This window comes from Gobius niger (genome assembly GCF_951799975.1).
Source record: "Gobius niger genome assembly, chromosome: 3".
NCBI classification, from domain to species: Eukaryota; Metazoa; Chordata; class Actinopteri; order Gobiiformes; family Gobiidae; genus Gobius; species Gobius niger.
Window position 1 is genome coordinate 15717815 of NC_136854.1, and position 22068 is coordinate 15739882.

Below are 22068 nucleotides of genomic sequence, written 5' to 3' on the forward strand. Positions count from 1 at the left end.
CAGGTTATGTGTATGAATGAATGTATGGGTGAATGAATGAATGGGTGAATGACTTGATCTAAAGGAAAAGTTCTTTAAAAACTACTGACCACCAACAACAAACAACAAGCGCTGAAAACAGAGAGACACTTATACATGTTTTTCATAATTGCAAAAGTACGAAAAAGAATTGAATTATTACATAGAACTTCCTGAACCTGTCCGTCAGAGTGTGCTATTCATGTTCAGGGGGTAAGTCAAGGTAAACTTTCAAAACCTTATTTTCACAGCATAAATTTGTTGAGACCGGTTTGCACAAGAAATGAATGAAATACAAAAAAGACCAAACAAAAACATGTATTCAACCACTCACAATGCCAGATCGCAATGTGTTTTTGATTTCTGAGGGAAAAGTGGCAATCTGCATCCTTGGAAGCGTAATTATCTCGCTGGCTTTTATGCTCGACTGTTTGTACTTCAGACGGTCCAGGCCATTTAGACTCTGTCCTCGCAGCATGAAGCCTAAATTGCTGTAGAGAGGGACTGGAATGGCTAATGCCCGTCGGCACAGTGTGTGCTACCCCTGCTCTTTAAAGTCCATAATGTGTCCATTTACAAAACCAACATGGCTAGCCCTCTTTTCAACCCAGGCCTTCGAGGGAGACCGGCGGCCATTTAACGTTCAAAGTGATTGGTCCTCAAAGGCTGCTTAACATCGTTTGATTTGCAACGACTAGAGAGAAATAGATAAAACAGCTATTTTGTCTAGTGCAGTCAACATGTGTGGCATCTGCTGCAGGAAAACCTGCCACATAATCTTTGACACAATCACTAGATATACAAGTCTTATAATGTGGGTGTCCGGGTTGGGCAGTGTAGGAACCGATAACGTAATAACAGCCAATAATGTAATAAATTTAGCCAGTTTCAAAATGTAGTGTAAAGCCGATACCATAAAAAACACTGTTGAGCCAATAGTGTAATAACAATTTACTGGCCGATAATGTAATAATTACATTATTAGCCTGACAAAATGAAAATGGTTTACACATGTAATATATTCAGCATTCATACATCAATCTGAATTGATTTAAGCATATCTTTTGTGCTGGTTTTTGTTCATAGGGACTGATGGTCTGACAAAAGGACACAGAGCCATGTCCAAAGCTTTAGCAATCTTTTCACTTGAAGTAACTCATAGTAGTTTGGGAACCGCTGGTTTAGTTTTTAGAGCAGGCCTGTATTGAATGAAAGGTTTGGGACTAAGGTGGACACAGCCATTTTTTTTTTTTAATAACTCATAAGCTCAGGACATCAAATGCAGAGACTGGTGGAGGCCCGGCATAGAAGAGAACCTTTTGGACCATGGAAATTTTCTCAGCATAAGGCAAGGCAAGTTTATTTATAAAGCACATTTCATGTCAGAGAAACCTTTGCTGCGTGAAAGTGAAACACAGCCTCACCGTGTTTAGTGGTGACTCTGGGAACCACCGGGAGACCCTTCCCTGAGGTCCTCAAGGTGGTTCATGCGGCTGTAACATGTCAGCTATATACTTTGGTGCCCGACCATGAAGAGACTTGTGCACAAGCGGAGTTGTTTTAAAGTCTATTCTCTGAGCGACAGGAAGCCAGTGCAGAGACCGGAGCACTGGACTAATATGGTTCTTGTCAGGACTCGAGCAGCAGCGTTTTGGATGTACAGTAGTCTAACCTGCTGGAGACAAAGTCATGGATAAGTCTCTCCAAGCCGTGCACAAAACATTTGAGAACCCTAGTCCTCAACTAATCCTTGTACCTCTTTCGTTTGGAAAATATCCTTGTTGAGTGAGTGACTTTTCTAAACGACAATCTCGCGCGCCTTGTGTGGGAAAAGCCCTTCTATACCCGTACACGTTCAGTGTGTGTTGGATTAGAAAGAGCCTGTGCTGAGCTGCAGGTGCATGTAACTGACCTGTTAATGTGCATTACCATTAGGATCTGTCTGTGTTGTGGATGATAATAGAATAACATCCTGCTCACAACGGAAGAACCAACCCAAAAACTACCCTTTTCTTCAACAGCTATCTCTTTCTCCATCTTTTAGCCCATCCTTTTCTTCAACCGTGGTCACTATTCGTGGTGATGTGGGCTTTGTGGGCAATGATGAGGATGATGAATCTTCCCTCAAGACACAACAACCAGCAACCGTCCAGTTGAGGGCAAAACCTCGCTGCCGTTCCACTCCGTTTTTTTTCTTCTGAATGTTCTTCCATTGTAATGTGCTTTCAACAGCATTTAATACTCAGTGCTCTCGAAGTCCAGCGATGCGAGGCCTGACCGGTCCCTTCCATAGCCATAGATCACGCTCGATAAGAAGCGCGCCATAAATTACGCGCACCTGTCCTGGAGAAAAACGGCCGGCTAAGCATTACCTTAAAATTACTTTGCTACATTCCCTATCCGTCTTATCTGCTGCGGGAGGCATACTAAAGCCTTTTTTTTTTTTTTTTGTCTCCTCTTGTCACACGCCATTATTGTCCACCGGCACGATGCACTTTGAGTTGACAATAAAGCAGGAAATTAGCAGATCTTACGTCAATAAAAATAAGTGCTGCGATTATTCAGGCGAGGGCTGTGCGGGGGTTACAATGGATTTGGTTTGGTATTATCTGTCCCAGGCTGTGGGAAAATTCAGAAGGAAACATCCAATAAGTGACTTCCCCCCGGGGCTACAGTGAAGTAATCTTAATTGAATATCTTGATAAGAATGTTTAATTGTGTAAACATTAGCAAGGGAAACTGTTTCTTTCCTCTGGCACTTTTTTTTTCTTTTTCATTAAGAGTCACAAAAGAGCTATCTGAAGCGGAAGGCCACTCACTCATGGTGAAACATTTTGTCTCGTCAAAAGGAGAAGTTTGACAGCTTCTTTTGTCCGATCCATGTCAAGTATGCATAAAATATTCAAATATGATTTTGTGGTTTGGTTAAAGGCCCTGTACTAACGCAGGGTTTTAAAATGTTTCACAAGCTAAAGCTAGTTTGCCTATGAAAAGGTTTGAAATTCAGAGGTAAAAAGAACAATTAGATACAAATAAATCATAATGAAAAAAAACAACAACAAAAAACTCAGGGTTCAGCAGTCAACTTCAAACTTAAAGGAACAGGCCACCGTTTTTCCATACTGAGATATGTTCTTACCTGAGATTAGACGAGTTGATACGTACCTGTCTGGTCTTTGTGTGTGCCCGTGGAAGAGCTTGGTCGCTTCTAACTTCACCCCCGTATGGAGCTATAGGAAAACATTAGGAGAGGCCAAAAGCTAACAACATCTTTGGTCGTTTTGCGTGACCGAGCGCATGCACAAAGACCAGACAGGTATGCTCAGGTAAGAACATATCTCAGTATGGAAAAATCTGTTACTTTAAAAGAACTTTATTTTTCCCATAAGGCTTTGGTTCTCAAACTTTTTGGAGCCGTGTACTCCCCGAACCTGGGTGACCAGTCGGGTACCCCCTACTTTGATACCATTTAAAAAAACTGTGAACATAGCATGATAAAATGTGTATTTCATCCATTATTCTATTAACTAAAGCAGGTTTTACACATAAACATTTTTTTGCTTGTCTGGGTTATAGGCTATTAGCAATACGTGGGCCCAATTAAATACAAAAATATAGAATTATTTTGAAAACAAGGCTGTTGAAAGGGGGTCAAGCAGAGTGTTTTGCTTTATTTAGTACAAAGATATATATTCAGAATTCAGCATTTGTTCAAATAGTTTAGTGGTATTGTAGTTATTTCCCTTTTTGTCTCCCCCCTCTGACTGCTTCAAACATGGCAATATATGGGCGATTACAGAGATGCCGTCTGTATCTCTATACCATTCTTAATGCTTTATAATAGCACTGTTCAAAAGTAGGATTGCAACCTAACCTGAAATGTTCCCAAGAGTGCCTTTAAAAGCTAAAAAAATGTGCTACACTATTGACTCCGATTCTTTCCTTCCAGGTAATTGCAGATTTCCTCCATAACCCATTCCCTTTCGTTCTCATTCTCCTCTTGCATGTGTTATAAATGATTGAGTGCAGTTGTGGGATCTTTGCTTGGTGCGACCCAGAAAGCGCGGCGTCTTTCTTCTCACCTGGTTGGCTCCTTGACAGCGCTGCCTCCCAGCGGCCTCAGCCCAGGGAGGTCAGCCTTTATCTGGGGCCACACTCCTGCTGCCTGCCCCTCTCTGGTCCACCGCGTAATGGGCACCCGGAGTGTTCAATGCCACTGTCTGACCCTGTTTGAGACGGATATAATGCAGGATTTCACACGGGCTTAAAACGTGTCAAGAAACAATACATTGTATTGTGAATCAAGCCATCAGTGGAGAATGAGGCACTCATCTAGCACTAATTGAAAAGACCATATTAGATATCACTGGTGGAGGATGTTTGAACATGTCCTTTTGCAACGTTTTCACTAGGGCTGCCAACTTTGGATGTTTAGTCTACTGATTGATCGATGTTGTCGTGGTCGACCAACATCTAAGATGCTCTCAATGTACACCAGAGGCCTGTGGCAGGTCTATCTTTTACCTTGGGCTAATATTTCATTATATTTCAGTGGCCATACCGTCTTTGCTCCGCTAACGTGAACTGATTCATCACTGCACCGTGCAGCGTCTGACACGGCACCATTTCACAATGAAGTACATGGTTTGTGTTTACATTACGATGATGGGAGAGGAAAACTACTGTTTTATTTGGATGATATGGATGTATGGACAGCACATGTGCAGCAGCAGATGCAGAGTGAGGGAGCTGGAGTCCAAGACTAAAGGTGAGTTTAATGGGACTTTTTACACATAAATGCACCGTTTACGTTGCTTCTATGTATAAACAGTAGTTACAGCACGAGCTCCCAAAGTTGTACGTCATATAAGTGCAGTTTAGGTCAGATAGCCGTGCCATGCCACCTTTTAGTCGACTAACCGCTGGTCAGAGCATGTTTTTGGTCGAACAAGAAAATCTTGGTCATTGACAGCCTGAGTTTTCACAATCCAGCACTTGAATTAGCAGTTCTGACACTCTTTTTGGTTTGGGCTGTGAATCATTCGGAAGTTAGGATCTTTTTTCTTTTTCCATGCAGTATTGAAAATGTCACGAGGCATAAAGCGGGTGCGCACGGCCTTCAAAGTAAGGCGAGTAAAAAGAATCTGTCCTTACAGCAGATACTTACAGAGGAAACTGTAATTAAAGACACACATGCAGAACATTCCAGGTTATATGTTTCTGTATAATAGAAGCCCCATAACTGCTGTAGCTAAACATGAAAAAACTCATGCTTTAGAATTACCTGAGGACCTTGGCTAAACAAAGTTGACCTCAAGATGTCGATCATTTTTGATGGGCTTTCGCATGGAATGAGCAGTGATTCATTCATGTTTATGTACCTTTTCCAAAGATCCTTCACGTTGCTTCTTCTGCACCAACGTAATTTGTCTTTTACGTTGTCTTATACACATTTAAATGGATTAAAAATATTATTTGGGTCGGAGTAATGGTTTGAAGCATCGAGCATCTGTGATAAACGATATTAACCGATACCAACAGACTTTCTGCTGTGAGTGAAAAAGGTGACTGGTCCTCTTTTCTCCAGTGTCAATAAAGTATTAACTTTTCTTTCCAATGACAGGCAATTATATCTATGAATTAACTAAAGGAAAAACATTACACAAGGATCACTGGACTTTTCTACACTAAATATCTTTGGCTATATGACTTAGGGTGCATTAATATTAACAACTCACACAAAGTGTTCTGATTATTACAACTTGTGCATTACAAAGTTATATCTATACCTATTTTATTAGATGGCAGCACTGTAGCTCATGCTTCACAGCTAGAAGGTTCCCACCAGGACGGGGCCTTTCTGTGTGGAGTTTGCATGTTGTCCTCGTGTCTGCGTAGGTTTCCACCGGGTTCTCCAGGTTCCCCCACCACTAAAACATGTACAATAGGTACCCCTCTGGGGCCAGGACTCCCCTGAAAAAGAGATTCTAAATCTCAGTGGGACTATTCTGGTTAAATAAAGGTCAATACAAAAAGATGATCCAATCATAATTTCTGTCCCAGCTTGACGTTAGCATTAGCATGCTGCCGCTAGCAATAGCATACTGTGGCATTAGCATACTGTTGCTAGCCGCTGCATTTTGCACGGCGTTTAAAAATACATTTGTGGATGTTAAAATTAAATTCTCCAGTTTCTAAGCTTCAGGGCCTGATCTTTTGCTTCTAAACACAGACTATAGCGTAAGATTACTATAGCGTAAGATTTTGTGCTTAGTGTGAGCGCACTTTGAGATCTTGCCACTCCAGACTCCGCACACTTAAGTGGGAAGTACGTGGGGTGGAGAGACCACCCTTTTCCTCCAACCAGACTCCGCGGCCGGGAAGGGGAGAGGGGTTGTGGGGGAGTGAGGGGTGAACATGTGCATTTCTTTTCATTTCGGTAACGCATTTACTATCAAGCAAGTGTCGATCCGTGCCACAGAGGGACCGGCTGTAGGCGACATCTCTTTCTCTCGACACAAGAACATTGTTTAGCTCATGACGGGGTTAATTAAGTTTTTAGTTTGACATGTGAGAGCATAATGCTTAACGAGGAAATGAATGAGTCTCACATCAGTGCTTGTAATAAACCACGCCTCAACCTCTTTTTTTTTCCTCTCACGCAGCTGGCGAAGGCGTATAGCGCAACAGATCCACCACTCGGAAAAAAACCTATTACTAGATGCCTGGTGCCATGTCATTGGTCCGACAACCTATTAGTCCGACATCTCTAACCCAGTTGTGTTGTGGATTAGAGAGCCATATACAACCATTGGCCCTAACCTTAAGGTCAGTGGACTCTTGCCTGAACCTAATTATATTTTTTAGCCCCTACTCAATGGGACATTTTCGTAATAATGAGACGTCGGACTGATGTGCCGACCCCAGATGCCTGGCAAAGTCCTTTCGCCAGGCACAGAATCTGGCCCTCAGAATGACATACAGCATGCCCATTTTAGGTTTAGTTGGTGAAAGTTGTATTTTTGTACTTTTGAATCCCAAAACATTTATCGGTACAGTATCACATATTTGTAGCTGATACCCAATATCATATTTTTTCTAGTATCGGCTCCAATATCCAATACCAGCATTGGATCGGTGCATCCCTAAAGCAGGCCAATCTTGCTGTAGCTGAACTGACAGCGCTGCTAATTCTTTGCCTTGTAAAAATAGTCACAACCGAGTAGAGATAATGTTACATGTAATAGTACAGCATAATTCCACTCTGGTCTTCAAAACGGAAGCCTTGGCTATGCGTGACGTCATTGGAAACGCTCATACATCTGAAGAAAAGATGCCTAAACAGATTTAAGAACTCATTCCAAGTGCTACAGACTTGGGGCTACTGTTCAAAACCTATGCCCACTTCTTTCAATTTCCTCGCTTCAGAAAATTGCAGGTTACGTTCAATTCCCCCTTCCAGTGTTAGCGGAAAGTGCTGGATCACACATATCACACACGGGGGGCTTTACTGTGGAGTTGTGATTGGAGCAGTTAGCCTTAAAAAGGAGGAATGGATAGGTCTGCGGGGTTCAATAACACTCATTGAGAGGGGAGTCCATTGGCGCGAGCTGAGAAATAGACCCAAGCGTGTTTTGAAGTAATGTGCGAGGCTGTGGATCGACTGCTGCTGTGCTGTTGATTACCAATTCATTTTCTTGTTGCAGACCACATTTCGTTTGCCACAGCCCTTTGTTGCTGCAAGTTGCGCACAATTACTTACTGGACAGTTGAGTTGACCTGTTGTTCGATGAACGTTCATTTACTTTATTTGAGTGATCCTACATATTCAGTTCAACTCTTTTTTAGTCCCACCATCAACATGTCGTGAGATGGTTTACATAAAGTCCACCTGATGATTTCACCATTCAAAAGGCTCTATGTGACTTCCGAGGTCCTTTCTCTCGCTATTTCTACAATAAGGATGAGCCATTTCTTGCACAAATCAATGAATAGTTTGAGTAAACATCACAGACAGTGAGATACTGATGGAAGGTAACTCGCTATGTGTTAAAAATATGATGTTGGGATGTAAATACTTGACCGCAGGAAATGTCTGTGTTCATTGAGGTAGGACTTTTTATCTCAGAGCTAACGGCTAATATGAAAAAAATGAAACAACTAAAAAGTATTTATACTAAAGAGTCGATTATTTTTATGAGCAGGCTCGTTCAAATTCTTGGTGCTATTGTAATTTTAATTTAGTGTTAGCCGCTAGCTTCAAGACAAAAACACCTACCGTGATGAGCTGGAAGTAGAGCTGGGCGATATGGCCGAAAAATAAAATCTACATTTTTTTTTTTACTCAGTTTGGACGATTATGATTTTAATCGATTTTATTTTAAATAAACTTTAAAAAGTCTCCTGATCTCTCATATGAAGAAAACTGCTCAGAGTCCTGCTCATTAATATTTCATAATGTAGCTAAAATTAAGACCATTAAGAAAACATAACCCTTTATTTAAAACTCTTATTTCTGTTTCAGATATTCCTTACCTGCTCTCAAAAGTAAAACCTCTTAATAAGCCATGGAGTTTTCCAAAGTGTTTTAGTTTTATCGTCTGCCTCTGCTGTGATTGTGATGAACTGTCTCCATGGATACTCAAGGGAAAGGGGCGGAGCTAAATGGTCCGCTCAGAGTAGAGTGAGAGAAAGGCACAGGAGCAGACCGGAGGAAAGTGAGAAACTGTTTTAGCAGAAAAAAAACTCTGCAAACTCTTTGTCTGTTTTTAAAAGCATGAATTAATTGAATTAATTCGATTTATCGCCCAGCCCGAGCTGGAAGTTTCCTCCAGTGAATTCTTTGCTCCTGATGCAATGTTTCTAGCTATGAACAAAATGTTCTTAGGATGCTCACGAGCGTTAGGCCATAACTTCCCAATAAAGCATCTTGTGTAAACTGCTTCAGCCCAGTCCTTGCACCCTCTACAGGTAAAATGTGTTTTTTGTAAGCATAGTGATGCCATACTTGTTGATGAAAACTATTGTAATGTCAATCTTTGAGTTACTCTATTATCAATCTTTGAGCTACTCTGTGGAGCTACTGTTGAATCGTTGTCACATATTTGTGCAGACTATCTATCTGTACATGTTTTCGTGGCTGCCAGATGCCTTCTGAGGACTGTTCCCTCCTAAACTGACGAAGTCTAATCTTTCTTGGCGCTGTACTTTGAGATATACATAACTGTTAGTCTGACTTGAAGATCACCTTATGTGGCCATGCACTTCTCCTCCTTTGTGTGTATAAATACTCAGACCTTGTAATAGTTTGTCAGAACTCTGATGCAGATTTGCCATGCTCTGTGTTCTCCGTGTGCACATATCAAATAAATGACCAGTCTTGATTCAGACTTCAACTCTTCATTCTTTTTACGATAGTTAGTTAATTAGAAATTCTGCAGCACTATAACGTAATGAAACACTCAAGTCAACTAAAGTACCAAACGATCTGGTATTTGAATCTGTTGTTATCTAACCACTTTCCACTGCGCTGCAAGTCACAATTATGTGTCCTCTTCGTGACCCCCGTTTTATAAATCACGATCCTTATGTGTATTTGCACATAGGGATTTCAATAGATGCGACAAGTATAGCAATGAAGTTTGACGTTTGATTAATAATTGCACAAAAAGAACGTTCAACATCAATCCCACATGGCGTGAGTCCATGTCACTGGTTGGATCAAACAGTTTTCTACGTTACTTAATCACATCTGGACCATTTGAACCGTAGCTCGTCCTTTTGATTGTCGATTTTAGCAAGCATTTCTAATCAGGAGTTCTGAATATAATGTGGCACGTCATGGGGAGATTAGGCGTCAAAGCAGTTGACATTAATTATTTCTGACCTTTATTAACGAAAGAGCAATGTGAAAGAACAAAGCAACGAAGAGAGAGCTTCCTCATTCATACCTGCTGGTTCTGATTGTTAACTCTAAATTTGACAGAGGATGTGTTGGAAATTTTGATTAGATGAAGAAAAAAAGGAGAACACGATTTAGACATGGTCACGGTGTATTTTAGACTGGCCAAAGTTTCAAGAAAGTTTATAGGGCAAACGCAGACAAATTTACAGTCGCATTGATTCGACTCAGTAGGTCGAGAGATCAATGGTGTAATAAGGCGAAAGCTCTTTCTTATGGAAGTGTATCTTGTACAGCGATTGTTCACATATGTAACCACAGCTGTCCTCGAGGTAGACTGATGAAAGCCTAAAGCCTATAGAAAACAGAGCGGACATTCAAACACAGCAATAATTGTAATGGTTTCCCAATGAGTGTGTTTACTTTAGCTTGACACTTAAAGAATTATAACACAGGCCTTTTTAGGACATTTCTCTAAACACAGGCTTGTGAACTATCCAAGGTAGAGCTTCAACGATTCATGTGAAAAGTAGACAGTATACATAGATTTGTGCAGAGTCCCAAAGTCACAGTTTTGTCTGAAAGATGTGTTTTACATGCCCCGGCACGAGCCCCATCAAATTTGCACATGCTCAGAACATCAGCAGCGGTGAGAAAACCAGGATATTCCGTTTACATGGCACTGTGGGAATAATATATAATATAAAAAAAAAATCCCAACAGCAACAGTAACAGGGATACTTGAGTGCATATAAACGCACTCAGTGATTACATAAAACTCTTCCTGGACGGCGCAGGGTTTTGGGGAAGAGAATCCCATTGAAGTGCCAGTCAGACCTAAAGTGCTCATGAAGAGATGAAGACACCAGGGCAGACACATACAGGATTAGAGCCTGAGCGGCTGCAGCAGTGACACAGTGAAACTAAGAGGAGCCAGGAGTAAACACACTGACGTTAATCTGGTCAACATAATCTGACTGCTCTTCAGAAGGGAAGCCTCTCAAATCGTTAACTCATTTAAGGGCTCTAAATGATGATAAACTGACTTTATTTCCCTCAAGTTTTTGCAGTGTTATGGTTTCCCACACTGACTCAGATGACTCTGTTGAGCACACTAGAGGCAGTGGGTTAAATTCTCATAACAACTCGATGACTGGGGACGCCATATGAAACAGCATTATTACATCTATAGAAAGGTCACCATTGTGATGTTGGTATAATTCCACCAAATAATATCCTTTTATTCTGTTTTATGACTTTAACTGTCATTTTATTTGTTTCTCATGCTTTCAAAATTTGACCAGGATAATGGGCTATTATCAGGTGGGACTTTACAATCCACCCGACCTGTCAGACTTTGCAAGAGAGCACCATGGGACATTGAAAGAGAGAAGAAACTTGTATTCTCCGATGAGAAAAACGTTACTGGTGCGACAAGAAGATCCCACATGGGATGTTTATTACACGTCACAGTGGTCTGTGATCTGGGGTGCTTTTTCCTTCAGTGGAACAATGGAGCTTCAGGTGGTGTCGGGCTGTCAAACTGTCGCTGGCTCTGTGCAGATGTTGCAGACAGCATCACTCATGACAGAGGGCCCTCGTGTGTGCTAACAATGGGGACAGCATCACAGTCCACAAATGCAGGACAAAGGAGTCACTCTTTTGGACCATCCTGAGGTAAAGGTAGCAAAACAGAGCACTGCACTGGGTCAGATGCGCAGAAAAAATGATGCCCTGATGAAGACCCTGTTAAGGATCGAAATGCGTAGGTGTCCCTCTGCAATAAAGGACTTTTAATCTTACTTTCGGAGTGCCTCGGATTTTTGCCCATCTCACACGTATCTGCATTTTTCCAATTGAGAACCTTTGGGAATGGATGACAAGGCCCGTTTACATAAATAGACAACGGTTCCAGACATGTACTCGGAGACCACTTGGAGAAATGTTCCCACTTACCTCCTGGACATCAAGCATGCTGCAAACACATTTTGTTAAATTTGAATTTCGTCTGGTCCTAAACTTTTGATGAGCTGCAAAACAGCTTATTTCAGTTTAATTCTTTTTTTTTTTTCAATTTACATTTTTTGCTTCACTCCCATTTCTTCCTGTTGCATATTGATGTTCTACCTAAAACCTCGTAAAGATCCAACCACAACCATGCAAAATGTGAATGTTTCTTTCAGCTGGTCTTAAACTTTTGAGCGGGACTGTAGCTCTGCCAAAACACGGTGGACAGGTTTCCTTCACCGGCAGAAATGCTCAAAAAGCCGCCCCCATTCCGCAGGAAAACCGTGGACCAGGCAATCCATCACTTGTTACAATTCCAAACCTGCATTATCTCCATACATTTTCAACATGTGCTCATGTTTGTTTTGGGGCAACTTCCAGAGACTGATTTTACAGTATGTTTTGACACTTCTGCTACATCTGAGCCCGAGTGCCTGCAATAATTAAGACAGCGCGTGAAACTACCCATGAAATAGAGTAAGTGATGTCCCCACCACCGCATTTGGACCTCCGCGGAAAAGATTAACTCTTGATGCCGAATGGAGATGTACTGCTGCGGGCGTGCGGGAGCGGGGAGAGGGGCTGATGGAACTGCACACTGTGAAATGAGTCCAGCGCCGCCTCATCAATGTTTATGGAGCCGGAGATCGGGAGGAAGACAGGGCTGTAGCTTTGTTCCACCGGGCTCCCACTCAATAACGCCACTGTCAAGACGGAATACATTTACATTGGATTTGAAATAAATGAGTTATCAGACTTGTGCAAGAACTTATTGGAAATGCCACACAGTGCAAGCGCGCATTTATTATCTCGGCACATTTCAATGAAGGTATTGCGTGTATATGAATGTAAACAATGCTTCCTATTTCATTAAATGCCACGGATAAAAAAGACGGCGCGTGAACCCAACCATCCAATAATAGAAGTTCTACTGTATATAGAGTACAGTATGGCTATATTAAAGGGACGCATTTTTTTTTCATTTTCAGCTTTTTGCCATAAAATAATTGTTTCTTCTTCTACTGCTGAAGCACTCCAATTGTTTTTTCCCGCTCAATTTATTGTTGCATTTAGAATCAGGACGTTTCCTAATCCCATGAAAAAGTCCTGCGCTTGTTCTGAGCCGCTCAAACTGTGCTCAAACACTGCTGATCTCGGAAGCTTCCTCACGGCTGGTTTGGTGACCACCAGCGCCCCACAGACACAGATGTGATCAGTGGTTTAAGTGGGCCGGAATCGCCACCTGGGGTAATGACAAAAAAACAAAAAATGCATCACCAAAAGAAGCTGAACAGAAGTCCACTTTATAGAGAGACAGAGGAATAATCTGATGAAGGGAGCGGCAGCAGCACAGTTCAGTCCCCGTGCGTATGTTGATGGAAGAAGCTGCAGGTTTAATGTGCCGTAACATAACAGCATAATAACCATAAACAGAGTCTGCTCAACCCAAGCTTTTGGCCACTTTTTATTTCACAACAATCAGCCTCATGCTGAATTTGCGGATTTTTTTAGGATGCATAATGAAGAGAAAAGTACACTAAACACACAGGTTACGGCGAGATGTCTGATCTGATCCTCTGAGTCTGCCCGGTTTAAAGAGGGGGTATTATGCTTTTTTCAATCACATAGCACCAGTGTTGGTGTCTGTTGGTCTGTAAATGCAGTACATTAGAATAACTGCCTTGTATAAAATTGCTCTCTCAAAATGGCTGTAGCGAATGTCTTGAAATAGGCCTCTGTCTCTTTAAGAACCTCTGACCTTTCTGACACGCCCCCTCCACACGCTGTCTGTGGCATCAGTGGGGAGGGGGTTCTGCTGAGGAGCAGTGGTTGGTTACTCGGCTGGTGACGAAAGCTCGGAGGCGTCTCCAGGAGGTGGGGGCGTTCCTAGGAGGACTCAGGCAAACCTATCCCTAAAATGGCTGCCATCCGAGTTTTTACAGATTACTCAAAAATACGTGAATGTGCCAAGGCAACACTTCAGGCATGTTTTTAATGAAGGAATGACATAATAACATGATGTAAAGCTTGAAAAGGTCGATTTTGCATAATACCCCCCCTTTAAAAGCAACAAAAAAGTCAGGAATCCTGGCTAAAATTTAGTCTTTAGAGGTGTCTGGAAACTGTGTCCTCGTCTCTGCTCAGCGCGAGGTGCAGCTCACATGGGCGGAGCAGACACAGGCAGCAGAGGGACTGGGGCCCCACAGCAGAGAGGCTCACACAGGAGACAGTACATAAATCTATACCCTGTGGATCAAATATCGAGCTAGTGGAGTTTTATATACTTCCACCGTCTCCCAAAGTCCACTTTTAATCACTGGGTCTGATGAGTCCAGTAACTTTCATGTCCAAAGTATTTTTTGTTTTAGTCTAAATCAGAAATGCAGTGAGTCAACGTGCTTATTTGTAATTCCATTTTGGCAAAAGGATCAAAATACTCAATTACTAGATCATAAGAGGTTGATTTTGTTTGAGGGATATTTTCATTTTGAGTGGCTCGGGCGCTTAAGTTGCTTGATTAGGTTGAGTAGGTTGATTAGACTAAATTAACAGTAACCAGCGGGACTAGACTGGGGAGAATATCTTTGATTGGAATTTGGAGTTTGATTAAAGCGGGAGAACTTAATACACAATGACGCAGACACGGATTTATGGATTTGGTATTTCTGAAAACGAAATAACGAATGATCGAGGAATACCCGGATTCTTTAACATTATGTTTAAACTCTCTCGTGACCCCAAAACCCCACAGCCAAATCTAAACTCCATTTTCATCCCCTTTTACTCGACTAAGTCCCCCACTCTGGCCACTCTCGGCACCTCGTATTGTACTGTGAACCTTTTACAGCCCACCTCTTTCCTCCAGAGGTTTTTAGATGGTGAAAAGTGATTGCTTTCTAAAGCCATCTCCCTCCCCATCGCTCTTCCACCTTGCCCTTTCGCACTAAGCACCACATTGAGCAGTGCGTGTGGCCATAATGTCTGCTCCGCTCTGCTTTTCTGCACTCGAAAATGCCCTTTCAATGACTGCCCGAACACCGGATCCCACTGAATCTTTTTGTCTCACTGAGAAAGTGGCCATTTTCCCCTCAAAGGAACCAGGAGAAAGGGTTCAGCTGAATGTTCCAGCAAAGACTACACTGTTTGCAGATACTACCCGAAGATGTATTGTGTTCGGGACAAGGCATTATCTACAGTATGTCCCTTCGAATGGGTGGATAACAAGCAAAGGCATGGTTTGTCTGTAACAAGACAAACCTGGACACTTATGGAAGTTTATCTCTCTCTTTGTCACAGCACTGGACACACATCGTTATTTGCAATTGCCTTTTGCATAAGGAGACCTTTAGAAAAGTGTTGAGTCTTGTGTCATTACGTTCCTTTTAGGTGCAACTTTCACAGAGGGATAAAAAGTTGGGATTTATTATTTCCAGGGTAAAAAAACGCCTTTTGTGCTTTGTACAATGTTGCAGTGCCGTTCCTCCTTAACTCATTCACACACGTTTGGATAATCTTTGAATCTCACATATAAACTATATGAATATGGGGCTTAACCTCTTAAAGGAATAGGCCACCGTTTTTACATACTAAAATATGTTCTTACCTCACTTTAGACGTGTAAATATATCCCCGTCTGGTCTTTGTCCGTGCGCACTGTCACGCAAACGGAGCACATACGCAGCCTCTCCCACATGTCATATAGCTCCAAAAAAGCTCACGATAGAAGCTACCAAGCTCTTCCACGTGTTCCCTATTTAAATAAAGTTACGTGAAGTGTTTTCATGCGAAGTATATTTACACAGAAATGTAACATGTCGATTTTATAAGCAAATAAAAAGGGGGACTATATTGTGAGGCGTAATGATACGAGGAGTAAAACGTCCGCGCAGTAACTCCTAAAGACTTCCCCCGCTCACTTCCGTCAATAACCTTTAGGAGTTACTGCGCGGACGTTTTACTCCTCGTATCATTACGCCTCACAATATAGTCCCCCTTTTTATTTGCTTATAAAATCGACATGTTACATTTCTGTGTAAATATACTTCGCATGAAAACACTTCACGTAACTTTATTTAAATAGGGAACACGTGGAAGAGCTTGGTAGCTTCTATCGTGAGCTTTTTCGGAGCTATGTGACATGTGGGAGAGGCTGCGTATGTGCTCCGTTTGCGTGACAGAGCGCACGGACAAAGACCAGACGGGGATATATTAACACGTCTAAAGTGAGGTAAGAACATATTTTAGTATGTAAAAACGGTGGCCTATTCCTTTAACACATTGAGTGCCGCGCTGTTTTGGGGATTTAGCTGTAGAGTGCCAACAATCCAGACCATTTTTCATGATATTTGTAGCACCACAGCGTATTCTATTTTATAGCTATAGACACATACTATGGCTTGTGTGAAAGGTGAGACTCTAAGCTCTCCGTAGGGGAAAACAGTTTAATTCTACATGCCTCGGTTTCTGAGAAATCAAAGCTACACAGAGGCTAGTTTTGATTCAAATCACTTTTTTTTTTGTAGAAACGGAGATATTGCGTGTTTTATGAAACACAACTGTCTCCCTCATTTCACTCTCTTCACTGAGCTGTGACTGAAAACAGGGGCTTCAGAAAAGAACATCGACTATTGAGAATGTCTGGGCGTGAGTTTCACATTGTTTAAAGAGAACATTGAGCTGAAATATTGTGACAAAAATAGGATGCGGTGTTTACCCGCGGTAAACACCGCTCGCGTCTGACACAAGGTTTATTTTTAGATCATACAAAACTGTCGGCTTGCCCAGAGGAAATGTCCAGATTGTGACTTTTCACAAGTTGTTGATCTTCATTTATTTCAGTTCTCTCCAGTTTGGCTTTACCCAAATCTACAAGTTTCTTGAAAAACAGTGTCAAAAAAAGCGATGAAAGTGCTGCAAAAAAGTAACAGAAATGTGACGTAAAGACGTAATTTGAAAAAAGCTAGAAAAAGGCAACAAAAATGTGACAAAAAAAGTGATAACCACGCAAGGAAAAAGATCAGTTTTGTAGGTCTTACACTTGCGTAAAGCCGAACTGGAGAAAATGCACTTGGTTAAGTTGGGTGGTAGGAGGTTAACATAGCCTTAAAAGCAATATTTTAGGTGCATCGATCTTGATATCTTTCACATTTTATAATGTGAAATGATGTCTCTGTAAGAAATAAATGGTAACAACAAAATAAAGGCGCTTGAGGTGAAGACTTTGACTGGGTAGGAATAACTAAAAACTTACCTTCATTGTTGATTCACAGTGTGGTTTACAGCTTCAGTATGGTGAGACGAACAGAGAACGGCTCAGAACCGATGTATCGTTGGATTATGGGCTAAAAAAAATGTGGTTTGAGGTGTTAACAATAACGCCATTATATCTGTGAAGAACAAAACGAAGTGCTGTTACCGTAGAAGAAGAAGAAGCTTAATCAAACAGATTACTTGAAGATTACTCATAACTTGCTAGCAATGGGATAATCCAAAATGTTACCCAGTGTTACCCAGACTATTGTCTCCAGGGCTCCCAGTTCATTTCTGTTTCCCTCACCCGGCTTTGGACAACCTTGAATGCTGTCATCGAGGTGGACAAGCAGACAGTGACAGCGGCAGAGTGGAAACATGGTGTTTTTCTCGACACTTTATGATTATATTTTCACTGTCCATGCCTGTAGTTATTATATGCTCAAAATGGATACATCATGACACATGGGGCAGGTATATGGTCCATTATCCTGCTGTTTCTAAAGGCCTTTCTAACAGTATGTAACCCGGAGAAGGGCCTAAGTGGGCTGATTGCATTACTGTATCCAAAAAAAAAAGAAAAAAGCCTGAGCTGAAATCATGCAGCCAGATTGCCAGGGGAACATGTAATCACTGTAATTTGCCATTCACAAGTCCACTTTCTGTCGGCCCTTGCTGTTAGTCTGGATGGAGGCTGGTGCAAATGTCACCTAGTGAGCGTGACTTGGGGTGAAATGGTATATTTCTTACTTCTATTTATCAAGCATGATGCAAGGTATGGGAAATGGAATAGAAAACACTGTGACTAGATGCAATGTTCTAAAAAAATAGTAAAACAAATTCAGTCCTATGAACTTTTGGTCCAGGTAATAGATTGCAAAACAGACTTTAGCGCTTTTAACCACTGTAATCACTGCTCTTCAGCAACATGCATTGACCAGTAAGGTAATGGCACTGGGGAGCTCACCACTGGCAGTCTTGTCTTGACAATATCCTGGTCCTTAAAGGCTTTTCTTGGGGCATTTTCCGATCATCTGACACATACAACATTAACACTTTAAACATTGCAAGGCAATACCTGATCTAAAACGACTTAAAAATAGAAACAAGTCATTTATTTATTTTATTTTCTCGCCTTGTATGATAAGGCAGGACAGTGCAGGATTCCAGACAAGTGAAAACGAGACAATATACTTTATTAATCCCGAAGGAAATTCAGTCTATCAGCTGCACAAATAAATCATACATACAAACAACAGATTAAAAAACAAGATAAAATTAAATAAATAGGACAATGCAGAGAATAAATATAAAAGTACTGTAAAGTCATCGTTGCCATTTAGCCCCTCCCACCCAAGGATTTGTTGTACAGCCTAATCGCTCTGAGCAAGAAAGATTTCCTAAGCCTATCCTTTGAGCAGGAGAGCGAGAGAAGCCTCCCACTGAAGGAGCTCCTCTGCCTCATCACCAACTCATGCAGGGGGTGGAAGCTGTTGTCCATCACAGAGAGCAGCTTCTCCAGGGTTCTCCTCTCCGTGATTGACATGGCACAGTCCTGATCGGCCTCAATCACAGAGAAGGCCTTTCTGATTAGTTTGTCCTGTCTCTGAGGCTATATCCACTATATTTTCAGAAACTTTCTCTGTAAGCAGGAAGCCAGCTTAGTAAATGTGTGTGTCCACATGGGTCGACTCAGGTCTGTGAAAACGGCGTAATTCATCTTCCAGGCCTGTGTGAGGCGCTGTGACGCTAACACAGCTAATGGAACAAGATGTAGAGGGCACATGCGCAGTAAACCTTTGTAGAATGTAAACAGTGAAAATGAAACTGATTCAATGATTTACGATCTACAGAAGAGATGAGGAGGCGAGTTTATTCTTCAGACGTAAAGGGACTAAAGCAGAAAAACTGACTTTTACTGTCAGTCCAAAAACACAGACTGACTCAGCCGTGTTTTTCCACTTGTCACCTGTGGCTTGTGGACTGAAGTGGAGCAAAGAGGAGCGGAGTAAAACCATCATAGATTCATGAGTAAAACTCATTATAAGGTCAGTAGATTGCGGATAACAGATGCCACTCTGGCACTGTGATGTCATCGTTTTAGTAAAAATTGCGGTGACGTAACAACGGAGCCACGTAAACGGCGTTTTGAGATCTTTCCACTCTGGGATGTAGTTTAGAAAATGTTCGTTTACAGACCCCCAAAAACGCCGGGCTTGTATGGACGATACTCTGGATTTATCTTTGTGTTTGGTCCTCAGCTTGACTTCGTATGGACAGGGCCTGGGTGTCCCTCTGCACTAGCCACTACTGCCTGGTAGAACAGTTGGGGCACTTTCTTACAGATCTTAAAAGAGGCAAGCCTCCTCAGGAAGTAGAGTCTGCACTGCATTTTATTGTCGAGCTGGTCAGTGTTCAATTACCAAGCCAGCTTCTCATCCACCTGCAACCCAAGATATTTACAGAAGGTCACCACCTCGATCTCCTCGCCATTGATGGTCACAGGCTGAGGAGATGGGCGGCACCTTCTAAAGTCCAGGACCATCTCCTTTGTCTTGGAGGTGTTCAGCAGCAGGTGGTTCAGGTGGCTCCAGGTGGTGAAGTCCTTCACAAGGGACCGGTAGTCATGCTCGTCCCCCCCCACGGATGTGCTCGACGATGGGAGTTGAAAACCACCAGAAAACCATCATGACAAAAGTCAATTTTCCATAACGTCACCTTTAAAGATGAAGACTAAAATTGTCTAGTGAGAGATTTACAACTTTGCATCCAATCACAACCCTCATGTTCAAAATGTACAAGGCCCGAGGGTGATAAAAGGCCATTAACCCTGTGGATTTGCTGAATGAATAAATGCATTGGACATAGTTACGAACGATCAAATATACTCCTACATTTCTTTCATTCTGTAGCACTGCATGTTTGTTTGGTACTTAAAAACAGTCATAAAACAACAAGAATATGAGTCTATTTTGGAACATTTCCGCCGCCTGTGCATGACTAGGTCTGCTCTGCACCTCCAGAGAACACAGGTACGTAACTGTGGAGGAGTCTTCATTATCTCCCTCTTGTACAAATATGTCCCAATTTAAACCAGTACATCTCCTGCTGGCTCTGCGCTGCCTGTCTGTCATTCGCCCTCCGGGTGTTTCTGAAGGAATATTCCCAGATTTGTGTTTAATTAAAGCAGAAACATGGCCATTTGACTTTGCCACAACCTTCTATTGCTCCAGGCAGAAGACGGATACCAGCGAAAGCCACTCAATTACATGTAGCTAATGTCGGGGGTTGAAGTGGAGATATCTTGCATAATTGTGGCTCATAAACCTGCTTTTGGGCACATCAATATTGATATTTCTTAATTTATAAGTTGAACTAATGTGTGTATAGACATACGCTTGCGCTAATGACTTTCTGAGAAATCGATGGCACTGGATAGGACGAAATTGGAGCTCAGGACTGCTCGGGTTCAGCGATGGTTTATAGTCTTTTTGGTGAACTGGATCATTTGGAGCGGCTCACCAAAATGAGTATGAATGATCTTCATTTATTTATATATACAGTTTTAATTTCAGACAGATTTAGCAGAGATTTTGATCCATGGCTTGTTAAATGAGCCTTTTGACTGCTCCCTGCACAAAACAAAGTATAATCAAGAAAGAAATGATAAATAACATAATAATCTATTTTTTCACAATGTAATAATGGCGGATAGTGGCTTGTGTTGTTTGTTGTCTTCAGGAATCAAAGCTGATTTTTCAAGGAGGTGGAACCATTGTTAATCATCATCACAGTTTTAAAACTGGTATTAGTTTCATGTATGTACTATTTTATTTACAATCAAAATCCGTAGTGTTTCTCCCATTGGTCTCTGCTGCCTGTGTCAGCTCCGCCCCTGTTCCTGCTCTACCGTCTGCAACCTCACGCTGACTTCAACACTGAAGTCAAACGTTAGCCAGGACACCTGTCCTGCACATCTGCTTTAGTTGCATTTGTAATGGGCTCATACACATGAGGAAAAGGCCGACATTGCCACTTATTGCTGCTCCGCAAGTGTGATCGCATTGTTTTCTTTTCACTCCACAAACTCTATCGAACCATAAAACCGAAAACATGAGGCGGATTGCTCTCAAATAAAAAGTGTCTAAAAGCCAGAGATGCACATTTATCAATTGGTTTAAGTTTGCAGAGATTTCGATTTTGTCTAAACAGTAGGTTCGTTCTGAATTAAAAGGGAAGGTAGATGATTTTCATTCGATATGGGATCCGTATCTGGAGTGTTGGAGTACAAGTTCAAGCAAGCAAATGTGTGAATAGGGAATAAATGAATGGCCTGACACCCCACCTCCTTTTTTTTACTTTTAATATGTCTATTTCTGTAAAACATAAAAAAATTGAAAGAATTTGAAAAAAAATAAACAAAAAAACAGTCGGCTTGTTCCTCGCACACGGGTTGCAGATTTCCCCCTCCTTTCTCCCTCTTTCTCTCCGAACCCATTCTCTTACTCTTTTAGTCTCTGCCTTTCTCTGTTTTTCTCTCCGAGGCGAGTGTAGCACAGAGTGTGGCTTGATAAACATGCAACCTTTAAAAAAAAAAAAAAAAAAGACGCCGCTCTCGCACCGACTCGTTTGCGACCGACCCATCACTCATGTTTAATCGACTTTGAACCTGCGAGAACACTTCCTGGCCTATATCAAATAAAGTCCTGGAAATACAAGCTGGAGCGCTAAACTCCTGCTCTTCCAAGATCCAAGCATTAAAGTTGACGTGTAGGAGGCCAAGGATTACGGGCGGCTAGTGCGCGAGCGATCCCCGAAGGCCCCGTCCCATTAACCTGCGCGATCATGGGGGAAGCTGCTGCAGCTAATGCGCGTTTCGCTGTGGGCGCTTT